This window comes from Leptonychotes weddellii, chromosome X (assembly GCF_054177405.1).
Source record: "Leptonychotes weddellii isolate Sample4059 chromosome X, ASM5417740v2, whole genome shotgun sequence".
NCBI classification, from domain to species: Eukaryota; Metazoa; Chordata; class Mammalia; order Carnivora; family Phocidae; genus Leptonychotes; species Leptonychotes weddellii.
In genome coordinates this window covers 84480362-84496080 of record NC_138385.1, presented here as the reverse complement: position 1 = coordinate 84496080, position 15719 = coordinate 84480362, and the positions used below count along the sequence as shown (strand labels likewise).

The 15719-nt window shown below is 36.0% G+C and overlaps 1 protein-coding gene across 1 annotated transcript in view; it reads left to right on the top strand.

Annotated features, from left to right (window-relative positions):
• Positions 1-15719, top strand: part of LOC145717739 (interleukin-1 receptor accessory protein-like 1) — a 952714-nt gene that overhangs the window by 807606 nt on the left and 129389 nt on the right. The gene's annotated exons all lie outside the window — the stretch shown is intronic.

The window sequence follows — 15719 nt, the reverse complement described above, 5'->3', positions numbered from 1 at the left end:
AAACACTGACTTGAGGGGCGCCTGGGTGGCTCAGTCATTAAGCGTCTGCCTTCGGCTCAGGTCATGATCCCAGGGTCCTGGGATCGAGCCCCACATCGGGCTCCCTGCTCAGCGGGGAGTCTACTTCTCCCTCTCCCACTCCCCCTGCTTGTATTCCCTCTCTCGCTGTGTCTCTCTCTGTCAAATAAATAAATAAAATATTTAAAAAAAAAAACTCATTTTAAGCCATCAATCCTGATAAAACCAAAATAATAGCTATGTCTTAAAGTGTAGGAGTCTCCATGTCTTAAGCAAATAATATTAGGTATCTGTGCTTATTTACATTAGAAAGAAACAATATCCTCAGGATGCTAGCTTTTATCTGATGCCAAACTTAAAATGGTCAGTTCCCCTTATTCAGCTTCAGTGAACATCCTTCATTATATCTTGTTTCCTTTGATATATCAGACAAGAAAATGGAATAATTGAGGAGATGCCAGTGGAATAAAACACGATATTCCTAAATATAGTGACATTTTCAGAGCTATTTTAGCCAGTGTAATTGAAATCCTCTTGTTCTCCACTGATATATTTTGGAAGCTCATATGTTTAGAGTCTGAAATTTCATTTCACAAATGATAGAAAGTGTCTTGAACTCAGTGGAGAGTTACTGAACTGAATTATCATGGGTAAAAGCTTAAGTGAACTTGCGGAAGTAGGTATGCTCTTCCACATGGATTCATTATACCATCTACCCAAGAAAGTATGGTATGCAGGTAGACAGTGTGAAAAATATCATGTCAGTGATTTCCATGTGCTACCACATTAAGGCCAAAGCCATAAATTTTGAGATGCTCTTTTCCAAGCAGATGTGTTTCTTTGGAATTATGGTGGTATATTTAGTACCACACAATAAAAAGGTAAAAGTGTAGGAGGGAAATAAGCTCCCCTCATCATATTACAACTGTGAAGCTATAACTAATAGATATTAAAATATAAATAAATTGTATCTGTTCTTATGACACAGAATATAAGCATTTAATATTGTTGTGGGTCTTAGCAGAGAGTATTACATTAATTCATTTGTTTAAAATATTTATTAATGAATTAATATATTGCATGGAGCACTGGGTGTTATACACAAACAATGAATCATGGAACACTATGTCAAAAAGTAATGATGTAATGTATGGTGATTAACATAACATAATAAAAAAATAAAATATATATTAAGCACCCACCTTGTAACAGGTACTGTTCTAGCTGAGGATAAAAAAAACATATGTCTCTTCTCCTGGATCTTGCTTAATATGAAGAAAGGCAAACATACAATAAACAAGTGAACAAATATATCAGTAAATCTACTTTCTACCCTAAAGCCTTTTTAAAATTCACCCTTCCAATTTATTCCCTGTAATTCTTTTGGTCAGTGTCTGCTCTTGTTAACTGCTACTAGAGCCCTCCAGCATGACACAGAATGTCTCTATTTCCTCATCTAAAAAAATACATAAAAGGGAAAATAATAATCTCTCTATTCTCCTTGGGATGAACAAGTGAATGTGAAAGTAGGTACTTTGAGAATTCGTAGGTGCTATAAAAATATAGGGTTCCAATTTTATTATGTCTGGTATTGTATTTTCTTGAACATTTGAGGTATATCTAGGGGTTGGATGAAGCTCTTCTCTGACACATAATAATGAACATGTAGCCAGAAGTTTTCAGGTATCGAGAGTGTAGTTTTTCATTTGTTCAAGAGGTCAGATGAAAAGGTGCTAAGGAAATACACTGGGGGCAGCCTATGAAAAAGAAACATCCCTTGAAATTATACAAAAAGGGATTATCTATCATGACAGTTCAGGATCTCCAAAGCTGTGCCTCTCAAATTTTAATGTGCATATGAACCTTTTGGGGATCTTGTTAAATTGCAATTCTGATTCAGTAAGTCTGGAATGGGAGCTGAGGTTCTGCATTTCCAACAGGCTCCCAGGTAATGGTGACTGCTCAGCTCTGGACCACACTTTGAGTAATAAGGGGCTAGAACATACACAGTAATCAGGCCTTCCTCAGCACCCATATGACCTGTGCCTTTGCCTTGTAGAGGCAAAGAGCATGTTTTTATGTACATATGTCCAGCTTTACTTCTCTAAGCTATTGTTTTTTAGAATTTAATGTCAGCATTCATATCACAAACAGCTATAAATCAGATATCAGGCAGTAATCTCTTTGACATTAAGTCATAGAAACATTTTTCTAGATATGTCTCCTTTGCCAAGGGATACAGACACAAAATTAAATTATTGGGACTATACCAAAATAAAAAGCTTTGCACAGTGAAGGAAACCATCAACAAAACAAAAAAAAACTTACTGAATGGGATGTATCCAATAAGGGGTTAGTATACAAAATATATAAAGAACTTAGACAACTCAACACCAGAAAGACAAATATTCCAATTAAAAAATGAGCAGAAGACATGAATAGACATTTTTCCAAAGAAGACATACAGATGGCCAACAGACACATGAGAAGATGCTCAAAATCACTAAATATCAGGGAAAGCAAATCAAAACCACACACCTGTCAGAATAGTAAAAATCAACAACACAAGAAATAACAAGTGTTGGTGAGGATGTGGAGAAAAAGGAACCCTCATGCACTGGTGAGAATGCAAGCCAGGTTAGCCACTGTAGAAAACAGTATGAAGATTTATCAAAAAATTAAAAATAGAATTACCAGAGAATCTAGTAATTCCACTACTAGTATTTGCCCCAAGAAAGTAAAAAACACTAATTCAGAAAGATATATGTACCCTTTTGTTTATTGCATTATTTCCAATAGCCAAGGTATGAAAGCAACCCAAGTGTCCATCAATAGATGAATGGATGAAAATGCGAGATAGATAGGTAGGTACACACATGCACACATGCATGCGTGCACGCACACACACATATACACATGATGGAATAGTATTCAGCCATAAAAAAGAAAGAGATCTTGCCATTTGCAACAATGTGGATGGACCTAGAGGGTATAACACTGAGTGGAATAAGTTGGTCAGAGAAAGACAGATACCATAGGATTTCACTCATATGTGCAATTTAAGAAGCAAAGCAAATGAACAAAGACAAGAAGAGAGAAAAAAAGACTCTTAAATGTAGAGAATAAGTTGATGGTTATCAGAGTGGGAGGTGGGGGGAAATGGGTGAAATAGGTGAAGGGGATTAAGAGTACACTTATTATGATGAGCACTGAGTAACATATAGAATTGTTGAATCATAATATCATACACCTGAAACTATTATAACACTATATTTTAATTATACTTGAATAAAAATGAATGAATAATTTTTTTTTTTTACAAAAAGAGCAACATGACTGGGGTTGAGGTGCAGGAAGAGTGTGGGAAAGCCGCAGATAAGATTCTTAGAGGGCATTAAAGGGATTAGGATCCTACCAGGCCATGGACTCTATCAAGAAGATTGCCCATGAGCCCCTAGGGATGCCTTACCCATGAATCCCCCCAGTTGACCTCCAGGCATCCCTAATTCCAAATGCTTCACCCACACACATACTCCATCCTGTGACCAGCAATCTGTGTGCACTCCCAGATGGCAACAGCATGAAGAAGCTTTGGCATACAACTGGTGAACACACACAGAAAGCCAGCTCAAACCTGTCAGCCAAGGACAGACCATAGACTTCAGCTTTAGCACCACCTTTGGGATAAAAAAGAGATAATACCTGGCCTGGTGTGTTACAGGATCAAGAGAAGGCATGTAAGCATAAGAAATCTGCCACAGGGAGCAAGAAGCATGGAGCATATGTATCCATAGAAGGTCTGGGAAAGCCTCAGGATCACTAGCTAATGGAAGATCTTTCTCTCCCAGAGGCAGTTAGTAAACACTGGAGGCAGTGACGGCCACTTCAAATGGAAAGACCGTGATACAAGACTTCAAAGATTGTGAAAAATCAAGGAAACATTACATCACCAAAGATCACAGTAATTTTCTAGTACTTGATCCCAAAGACATGGAGATCTGGGACTTACCTGATAAAGAATTCAAAATAGGTTTTTTAAGGAAACACAGTGAGCTACAAGAAAGCACAAAAAGAAAATTCAACAAAATTAAGAAAACAATACATGAATAAAAAGGGAAGTATAACAAAGAGATAAAAATTGTGGAAAAAAACAAATTCTGGAACTGAAGAATACAGTGAGTAAAATGAAAAATGCAATCATGAACATCAACAGCAGAATGGATCAAGCAGAAGAAATAATCCATGAGTGGAAGACAGGAAATTTGAAATTCTCCAGTCAGAGGAGAACAAAGAAAGAAAAATGAAAAAGAGTGAAGAAAGCCTACCAGATCTATAGGATGCCATCAAAAGAAACAATTTGTGAATTGTTGGAGTTTAAGAAGGAGAAGAGAGGGAGAAGGAGGGCAGAAAGCTTATGTAAAGAAATAATGGCTGAAGAATCCCCTCATCTGGAGATGGACGTGACCATTCAAGTTCATGAAACTCATAGGTCACCAAACAGACACAACTTAAAGAGATCCTCTCCAACACACATTATAATAAACTGTCAAACTCAGAGAGAGAATCTTGAAAGCAGCAAGAGAAAGGAGTTTGTAACTTATCTGGGAACCCTCATAATACTATCAGTGGATTTCTAAAGAGAAATCTTGCAGGCCAGGAGAGAGTGAGATAATGTATTTAAAGTGGTGAAAGAAAAAACCTGCCAACCAAGAATACTGTATCCAGAAAAACTGTCCTTCAGAAATGAAAGTAAGGTAAAGGCTTTCCCGTGGGGGGGCGGGGGAGGGAATTCATCACCACCACACATGCCTTACAGAAATGGGAAAAGAGTTTCTTCAAGCTGAAATGAAACCATGCTAATTAGTAACATGAAAACATGACAGTATGTAACACTGGTAAAGGTTAGTATATAGTCAAATTCAGAATATTTCAATAATGTAATATGGCTGTGTGTTAACCACTTTAGTATAAAGGTTAAAGGACAACAGTATTAAACATAACTATAGGGGTGCCTGGGTGGCTCAGTCAGTTAAGCATCTGACTTCAGCTCAGGTCATGATCCCAGGGTCCTGGGATTGAGCCCCATGTCAGGCTCCCTCCGCAGCAGGAAACCTGCTTCTCCCTCCCCTTCTGCCTGCCGCTTCCCCTGCTTGTGCTCTCTCTCTTTCTGTCAAATAAATAAATAAATCTGTGTAAAAAAAAAAAACTATAAAAGAGGAAGGGAAGTAAGAGGGTAGAGTTTTTGTATGTAATCAAAGTTGTTAGCAGCATAAAATACACTTATATTTGTTTTATATAAGCTTCATTGTAACTACAAAACTACAATAGATTCTCAAAAGATAAAGAGAAAGGAATCAAGCACACTACTACAAAAAATCACCACTTCACAAACAGATGCAGTAAGAGAGGAAGAGAGGATCAAGGGAAGTACAAAACAGACTGAGAATAACCCATAAGATGGTATTGTAAGTCCTTGCCTGTCAACAATTACTCTAAATGCAAATTAATTCAATTCTCCAATCAAAAAGCATTGAGTGGCTGAATGAATAAAAAAATAAGATAAAAAACATGCTGCCTGCAAGAGATTAACTTCAGCTTTTAGGACACACATAGGCTCAAAGTGAAAGGATGAGAAAAGATATTCCATGTAAATGTAAACCAAAAGAGAGCAGGGGGTAGCTATATTTATATCAGAAAATTGGCTTTAAGCCAAAAATGGTAACGAGAGATAAAGAAGGTCATTATATGATGATGAAAGGGTCAATTCATCAAGAGGATATAACAATCATAAATACATCTGAACTGAACATCAGAGCACCTAAATACATTAAAATACAAACAGACAGGGGCGCCCTGGTGACTCAATCGGTTACACATCTGCCTTCAGCTCAGGTCATGATCTCGGGGTCCTGGGATCCAGCCCTGTGCTGGGCTTCCTGCTCAGCAGGGAGTCTGCTTCTCCCTCTCCCTCTGCCTGTCCCCCCGCTTGTGCTTGCTCTCTCTCTCTCAAATAAATAATAATAATAATAATAATAATAATAATGATGAAATAAAATACAGATCTGAAGGGACAAGTAGACAACAATGCAATAATAGCAAGGCTCTTCAATATCCCACTTTCAACAATGGATAGATCATCCAGACCAAAAATCAATGAAGGAATATTGGACTGGGAGTATACCTTAAGCCAAATGGATGTAACAACAACACACATATACAGAACATCCCATCTGATGGGAGCAGAATACACATTCTTCTCAAGCACACACAGGATAGATCATATCATAGGTCATAAAACAAGTCTTAGCAAATTAAGAATATTGAAATCACACCAGGTATCTGTTCCAACCACAGTGGTGTGAAACTAGAAATCAATAACAGGGTCAAAATTTGGAAAATTCACAAGTATGTGGAAATTAAACAGCACACTCTAGAACAACCAGTAAGCCAAAGAAATCAAAAGTTACATTAGAAAGTATCTTGAGACAATAATAAATTGAAGAGATACCTGCACTCCCATGTTCATTGCAGCATTATTTATAATAGTCAAGATATGGAAACAACCTAAGATTCCATCTATGGATGAATGAATAAATAAGATAAGAAATATATTTATGTGTATATGATGGACTATTATTTGGCCATGAGAAAAATGGACCTTGAGAATAATATGCTAAGTAAAATAAGTTACACAGAGAAAGACAAATACTGTATGATGTCACTTTTATGTGGAATCTAAAAAAGCTGCACTCATAGAAACAGAATAGATGGTGGTTGCCAGGAGCTGCAAGCTGGAGGAAATGGGGAGATGTTGGTCAAAAAGTACAAACTTCCAGATATAAAATGAATAAATTCTGAGGATATAATGTACAGCATGGTGATTATAGTTAGAATATTGTATGATATACTTAGAAGTTGCTAAGAGACGTCTTAACTGTTCTTACCACATATACAAAATATCAGTTATGTGAGGTAGTAGAGGTATTAACTAACTTTATTGTGGTAAACATTTCACAATGGTTGTGTCAAATGAGTGTATTAAAACTTACACAATGTTTTATGTCAATTATATCCCAATGAAGCTGGGAATAAAAGGGTAAAGTTTTTGTGCAAATTAGGAATAGGAACCCTTTCTTCTGGGTAGATAGATCTCATTGAGTGATATATAGGCTGGATTTCAGCCTCCACCAACCCTTGGCTATAGCACGGCCTACACACCTGATAATGTTGCATAAACCTTTTCATCTTTCTGGTATCTTCTTCTCTTATGTGGCTTTACCCATTGTTTTTTGGCTTTTCTTTTTGAAATTATGTATTTTTTTCTTTTACTCTTAGTATTCTCAAGGGCTTCCCAGTTTATTCACAAGGATGTATAGATAGAAGCCAAGTCCCTTCCTAGCCCTCCGTCTGTACTGCACAATTCAGAGAAAACCATCTATTACTGAGTCTTACAGCCCAGCTCTATCAGAGCATCAGCCTTACTGATGGATGCACATGCATAGAAGCCAAAATCCAAGACAAGAATGAATGAAGTTCTTACTACATCAAATGTTTGCTTGGATAGCTCTAACATGCTAGATAGGAAAAAAAGGCGGGGGGGGGGGGGTTGAAAAATCTAGACATAAACTTTTAAAAATTAGCCATTAACCCATCTTTTAGTGATTTTACAAAATTACAACTTTGGTGTTTATTTTGTCCCAGTGTACAAGTACTACATTCATTATATTTTCCTTAAAGAGTAATTTGTTAAAAATGTAGTTTTATTTTAATTTATAATTCACCTTAATTACATCATTATAATTGTGCTTATGAAGGGCTTTATCTTCTATTATTTAAAAATCCTCTGATAAATTTTTTTTTATTCTGATGTCTGCTACTAAAATTTCATAGTTAAAAGAGCATGTGACATGGTGGTTGTAGAGATATTTGCTAGAATAGACTTTAAAGTACGCATTGCATTAGAAAGAGATGATTTCACTAGGCCTTTGGTTTTCTCATATAAAAGTTACTGCTTTGAAGATCTGTAGAGCAAACAGTAGTCTATTTGGCTGGATAAAGCTATTCTCTTCGATGTCACTGTCATCCAGTTATCAGTTTAATTGTCACTTCATTAGAGAGACCTTCCCTGACTTCCAAAGTTAAAGAAGTTCAAAGATCACCTCATTTAATTCTCTGTATCGCACTTATTAGTCTCTGATATTGTATGGTAGATTTATTCCTGTTTAGTTGTTTTTCTGGCTCTCCCAACTTCAAGAGGGCAAGAGACTTCTACCATTTGTCAATGGGTGTTCTCCAAATGTCTAGAATAGTTCCAGGCATGTTAAATAGACCTCAAATAAAAATTCTTGGAAAAGTGAATGAATATATGGCACATATATTAAAGTAAAAGTTAAATGTTTAAAAAATATATCTTAAAAAGAATAATGTGAAAAAATTGGAAGGAGCCAATACATACTTTGAATAATGTAAGTAGTATGATTTTGTATTTCAAAATGCAAAATAGATAAGACATCGTTCTTTATTTTTTTCTTCTTTGCAAACATTTTTCGTTTATTACTTTACACATATCAACATTCCCTTAGTAAAGGGAGTTTTTTGGCCTTGAGTCCTTCCTACAAATAGCAAATATTCACACACACAAACATACATACACATACCTCCACACACATATATGGACGTATGTATATTTTATAGCTATAATTGTTAATAAATGTGTTTATCACCATTTGCAGTCATTTTTATGTACTTATCATTATTGTCATTGTTTATAAACAAATACATGATAGTTATATCTCCATCATTAGGTTGTAAATTCCTTGTGGGCAACAAGCATTTTATAATGAAGAAATTAAGTCAGAACCATTACATTAAAAACACAATGTTTTCAAATACACTTTGAATGTTCACCTTAGTGTTCTAATTAAATTCTAATTTCAGTATACATATCTGCTTATCTGAATGCCTTTAGCAATTTGAAATGACTTACTGAATATTCTAACCCATCCCATATTGAAGAGAAGCATATCAAAACTGTCTGCTATTCAAATGTGCTATCACAAGCTATAAATAGAACACTGCTCTTTGGAGAAGGTGAATTAATTGTGATGAAGCTATTTTGATAAAAGTTATTCCTCACATAAGTGAAACATGAAGTAGCTGATTTATTTCTACAACAGCTATGTTAAAACCTCTGCCTTTAATGACAAACCTCTACTTCAGTAGATGTCACCATATTTTTTTTAGAAAAATAGGAAAGCCCTTGCATTTGATTAGTTTCAAATGATGCCTCACTGATGAATGCAAATAATTCAACAAGAGAGACTCATTGTACAGAACAGGTAAATATTATACATACATTGCTCATTTGCCTACAATTACACAGGTAATGTCTGCATTTAGTTTCTTAATTTCTCATTATAAGACAATTGCATCTCATCTTGCAGTGTTTAATTGCATTGTTTCTATTGCTAAAATAATAGCACATTCCTTCTTTACGATGTTGAATGACAAATAAATTTAGATTGTAATCACTTATTATTCCTTCTCTAAGTAAAACCACTCAAGAGTTTTGGTTGTAATGAAAAAATCAGATTTCCTACTAATGATGACCACATGGGAGCATTCTAGATAAGTCTGTATCCTGTTTATCATCTTATCCTTCAGTTGTGGTCATGACCATTATCTTAATAAGTCAAGTTGGCTAATAACTTTATGATTTTCTAGAAGTGCCACTCTAAAACCATAGAATATTTAACCTCACATTCCAAACTTCTATAGTAAATACGCTTTCTGTTTCTAGTTCTAACCTTACATAAATTCATTGGCCAATGTCAGGTATGTGCAGTTACACTGAGTCTATTTCATACTTTTCTTAACCGAGTTCTCATTCTGACTTTAATGTAAATTCTACCAGGAGACAAGAATATTAGATGAAATGATCACATCGCTTTTGAGTTATCTTTTTAACAGTTGATGAAGTGTTATTCACAACTAATATTTACATGTATCTTTTTTTATAATAATAATAATGAGTAATTTTATTTTATTTTTTTGGTGTTTTTTTATTATTATGTTATGTTAGTCACCATACAGTACATCATTAGTTTTTAATGTAGTGTTCAGCGATTCATTGTTTGTGTATAACACCCAATGCTCCTTGCAATACGTGCTCTCCTTAATACCCATCACTGGGCTAACCCATCCCTCCACCCCCCACCCCTCTGAAACCCTCATTTGGTTCCCAGAGTCCAGAGTCTTTCATGGTTCATCTCCCCCTCTGATTCCCCCCCTTCATTTTTCCCTTCCTTTTCCTAATGTCCTCCACGCTATTCCTTATGTTCCACATATAAGTGAAACCATATGATAATTGTCTTTCTCTGCTTGACTTATTTCACTTAGCATAATCCCCTCCAGTTCTATCCATGTCGATGCAAACGGTGGCTGATGGCTGAGTAATATTCCTTTGTATATATGAACCCACATCTTCTTTATCCATTCATCTGTTGAAGGACATCTTGGCTCCTTCCACAGTTTGGCTATTGTGGACATTGCTGCTATGAACATTGGGTAAAGTTTCTGCACAGCAAAGGAAACAATCAAAACCGAGAGGCAACCTACAGAATGAGAGAAGATATTTGCAAATGACACTACAGATAAAGGGCTGGTATCCAAGATCTATAAAACTTCTCAAACTCAACACCCAAAAAACAAATAATCAAGTCAAAAAATGGGCAAAAGACATGAACAGATACTTTTCTAAAGAACACACACAAATGGCTAACAGACACATGAAAAAATGTTCAACATCATTAGCCATCAGGGAAATTCAAATCACAACCACACCGAGATACCACCTTCACAAGTTAGAATGGCAAAATTTAACAAGGCAGGAAGCAACAAATGTTGGCGAGGATGTGGAGAAAGGGGAACCCTCTTATACTGTTGGTGGGAATACAAGGTGGTACAGCCACTTTGGAAAATAGTATGGAGGTTCCTCAAAAAGTTAAAAATAGAGCTACCCTATTACCCAACAATTGCACTACTGAGTATTTACCCCAAAGACACAGATGTACATGTGTCTTTTATTTCAGATGTATTTTCTAAATGATTTACCTGCTCCTAGTCTTTTGAAAAGTGTAATGGTTTTAATTGCTGCCATTACATATTACCCCAAATTTAGTGGCTTAAACAAAACAAATTTATTATCTTCCAGTTCTGTGGGTCAGAATTCCGAACCAAGTCTTAGTAGGCTAAAATCAAGGTGTTGGTAGGGCTTTCTTTCCCTTGGGAGGCTCCAGGGGAGAATGTTTCGCTGCCTCTTGCACCCTCAAGAGGCTGCCCACATTCTTGGCTTGTGGCCCTTTCTTCCATCTTCAAAGCCAGCAATGATCAATTGAGTCCTTCACATATCACTTGACCCTTTTTCCATTGTCACATTTCTCTCTGCAGCCAAGACAGCTTCTCTACATTTAAGGACTAAGGTGATTAGGTTCAGCCCACCTGTATTTTCAGGATAAACTCCCCATCTTAAAGTCTACAAACCTTAATCACATTTGCAAAGTCCATTTAGCTTCATAAGATAACAACTTCACAGGCTCCAGGTATGAATGTGTGGACATCTTGGGCAGAGCCATTGTAGTGCCTACTCCACCTGGTCTGTCACCATTCAGTCTGTCTAATGAGTTGAGTGCTTCCTATGGGTAGACATGCTGCATTTTGTGAAATGTGACATCACATTTATGAAATCAAAAGCATCATAGTCATTATTTATTAATATTGGAGAAAGCTTAAACAGAGCCAAACTTCATTTCTGGCCCCAGCTTTCTCCTATGATTTCCTCATTAATTATTTTTAATAAGAACAGATGGTAGAACTATTTTTTTTTCTTTTTGCATCAACAGTTTTGCAATGCAACATTGAAGAAATAGCCAGTTTTGTTGATTTTGCAGGGAAAGACTGAGAGTCTAGTTAAATTTGTATCAATTCAGGACCAAGAGCTCTGCTTTTGCTAACTGGGGGATTCTCCCTTTTGAGCCAGGTTTCCCAGTTACACATAAGAGTTACTAGAGGATTCGTTTTATCTGATGAGCCCCGATCTCTAAGGCAACTCCTGTTAACTAATGTTGAAGATACCACTGGTATAGATTAGGGAACTTTTAGAAATTTATATCATTGGATTTAATATTCATAGAATTATGAATGTTAATTTATTCATATTTAATATTCATACATTGCTTGGATAGATAATTAAAATGTACATATGATTGATCTATTCTGGCATTCTTTAACCAGTGACATCCTTATAGTTCTACCTTTAAGGAATAGCTCTACCCTATCTTTCAATATTTAACTTTTTCCCCTCTCTTACATGATTTGTGTGTTTGGTTAAATAGATCAGGATGAAAAATATATAGTTTTTTTTTATTTTAATAATCCAGCCAGAGGAAAAATACCTGTGGATGCTTCTTGAGTAACTTGAGAACACAGAATATGTGTGTGCACTTAAAGGGTAAAATAATTTTTCAAAATACAGCAAAATGTTGGACTCTCATTTTAGACAATCTATTTTGAAATGTGTGCTTTAGGTTTCATCAGTACTTCTCATTAGTACTTTGCCTTTTGTCACAAAGAGAGTGCCAAGCTGGTTGATGGACTGTTAAAATTAAGCCCATTGATTTACCTGGTTTTTCTAATGCTGTTATGTGTGACGATTCCTATACAAGAGAAACTTAATGAGTTTCCTAAACCTGTTCCTCTCAATATCTAATCTAACCAGTACCTTAAGGAGAGTATCTGTATTGTGTCTCTTCAGTGAAATTCCTGTGGATGGGCTTAAGATAGCCATATGGCTCTAAACTTACTAAAGGCAGAAAATTTAACTTCGCTTTACTTCTTTCATTCTTAGGAAAACAATCTTCATTTTGTTGATCAACTTTCATTTAAATGCTTATTTTATACTGTCTCTATTTGGACTATGCTTCATTAAGCCTCAATTTCCATTTAATTTTGTTTGTGTCTTATTGCTCGACTTCCTGTGTCTCAGTTCACTAATGAAATGTTTTCTAACCTGTGAAAATTCAGAAGAGCTCAAAGACTCATAAAAGTACATTTCAGGTTTCTAGAAGAAAAATTCAGGTCTTCTAAGGCTTCTGAGGCTATGGTACACTACAAAACATAACACTGGGGCACCTGGGTGGCTCAGTCAGTTAAGTGTCTGCCTTCGGCTCAGGTCATGATCCATGTTGGGCTCCCTGCTCAGCGGGGAACATGCTTCTCCCTCTCCCCCTGCTTATGCTCTCTTTCTGTCAAATAGATAAGTAAAATCTTTAAAAAAAAAAAAAAAACTATAAATACTGTTCTTACTTTATAATCATTGAATTTCAATTCCAAGTTCCCATATGTTAAATCTACCTATCTGATAATGACGTCAATTTCAAGTGCCTTGCTATTTCTCTTTGTATCCTGTTTCAGTGGTTGTTCCTTGTGACCTGATCCTGACATTTCCTAATTCAGTTTGAAAATATGATTAAAGTTTACCATCATTTATAGAAGATGAATATTAAATGGTGTTATGTATACATTTAGGTGAAATAAGAGGTGAATGCTCAGGCACAGATAAAACTAACTTTTTATTGTTGTTATTTCAGAAGGCGTATAGATTCAGGTCATAGCACAGTGTAGGGCAAAGAAAGTAGAAAAGAGGACACAGAAGACCGAAGGATTTATCAGTCTCATTTATCATTTATTATATAGCCTAATCCCATATCTAGGCTAATGGAACTTTACATTGATTCACCTTCCCAGGCCAGGGCTCCAAGCCCAGGCACAGTTGCTATCTCCATCATCCATGTCCAGCTCTCTTTTACTGACTCCAAAATACGGATTGTAGTGCATTAGAGAGAAAGCATGGCAGGCCACTAGCTCAGTGGTCACTGTTCCCTATTTTCCTCCACTTTTGGCATGATAACAGACTTGTGTTCTTAGTTCTGATTTAGAGCCCTGGTCCAGGTTCTCAGAATCACCAGTCGTAGCCTAAAGTCAAGCATGGTTTAGATTCTAGCTCTTGCCTGGTTAAATCATTTAAATTGAAAGATACACTATTGCACTCAATCCCCATCTCCTTTCTCCCTCTCTCCTTCCCTTTCTCTGTCTCCCTCTCCTCCCACCTCCCCCTCCCATGCCCCCCACTCTTTTTCTGCCTGAACAGCCTGGCCCTTGATTCCAGGTCTGATCTCTATAATAAATTGAGTTTCTTTTTTTGCAGTCCCTAACTAAGCAGATCAGAAGACCTCATATTGGTAAACATCTAGTGAGCTTAGCAGTTGATTTGACCCCAGCTGTGACCATGCATAATCTTTATTTGACTTTTATTGGAAACTATATTTTAATATACTATATTGTAGATAACAATTTTCATATATTTATTGTTGATATAAATAAAAGTCCATTCACAGTTTCTTAATTTGCCTTTTATCTGTGTATAAGGTAGCTTCCTACATGTAGAATATTAAAATTTGCCAAACTAAAAGTATTTTTTCTAATTAAAATCTCCATATTCTGATAAAATTAAATTACATAGTTTAAACTAACACTTAGGTCTCATTCATTTTAATGCAAATGTTTCCATTTTTATTACTTCATTCTTGAAACTTTTATGAGAAAATGCCAAATGAAATTTTCAGTGATAGGACAGTGGAAAGGAGGAGGCTCTAGTATAAAGTCCTGATCCTCTGGAAACTTAACAATCTAATGGGTGAAACAGACAGGACATAAACAATTCTCCTAACTTCTCAGTGACTGGAAATGCAAATAATGTTACATTTGAAAGTGAAATCTGGTTTTCATAAGACTTGGGAAATATTTTTACTTTTAAACAGCAAACCCTCCAATATCCACAGGCTCATAGGGCATGAAAGAACATAATCCTGATTGATAATGTATCATGATCATAAATTTCATAGTCTCATTATTCACTTTCTTCAGAGTTTTCAGAAAAACCTTGCAGGCTTCTCTCTGACTTATTTATAACCAATTAGATGTAGAATATCCTGTATTTTGATCACTGTAATGTAGGATTTTATATTTGCATTAAAAAACATTTAAAGTGGATGTTTCCTTAACATTTCTTGTTAACAGTAATCATTTTGTCACAACTTTTCATAATAATGTGATTCTCACACTTGGAGCCCCTTATGCCTCAACCTTACCTACCACATGAGTGTATTTCTCTATTCCCCATTTTTAGAGCACTCCGTGTGCTAAATAACACCTTTCCTCGAATATAAAGTCTTTCACTTTTCTTTTGTTTTCTTTTTTTTTTATTCTTATGTTAATCCCCATACATTACATCATTAGTTTTAGATGAAGTGTTCCATGATTCATTCTTTGTGCATAACACCCAGTGCTCCATGCAGAATGTGCCCTCCTCAATACCCACCACCAGACTAACCCATCCTCCCACCCCCCTTCCCTCTAGAAAACTGTTTGTTTTTCAGAGTCCATTGTCTCTCATGGTTCGTCTACCCCTCCGATTTCCCCCGCTTCATTCTTCCCCTCCCGCTACCTTCTTCTTCTTCTTTTTTTTTTTCTTAACATATATTGCATTATTTGTTTCAGAGGTACAGATCTGAGATTCAACAGTCTTGCACAATTCACAGCGCTTACCAGAGCACCTACCCTCCCCACTGTCTATCACCCAGTCA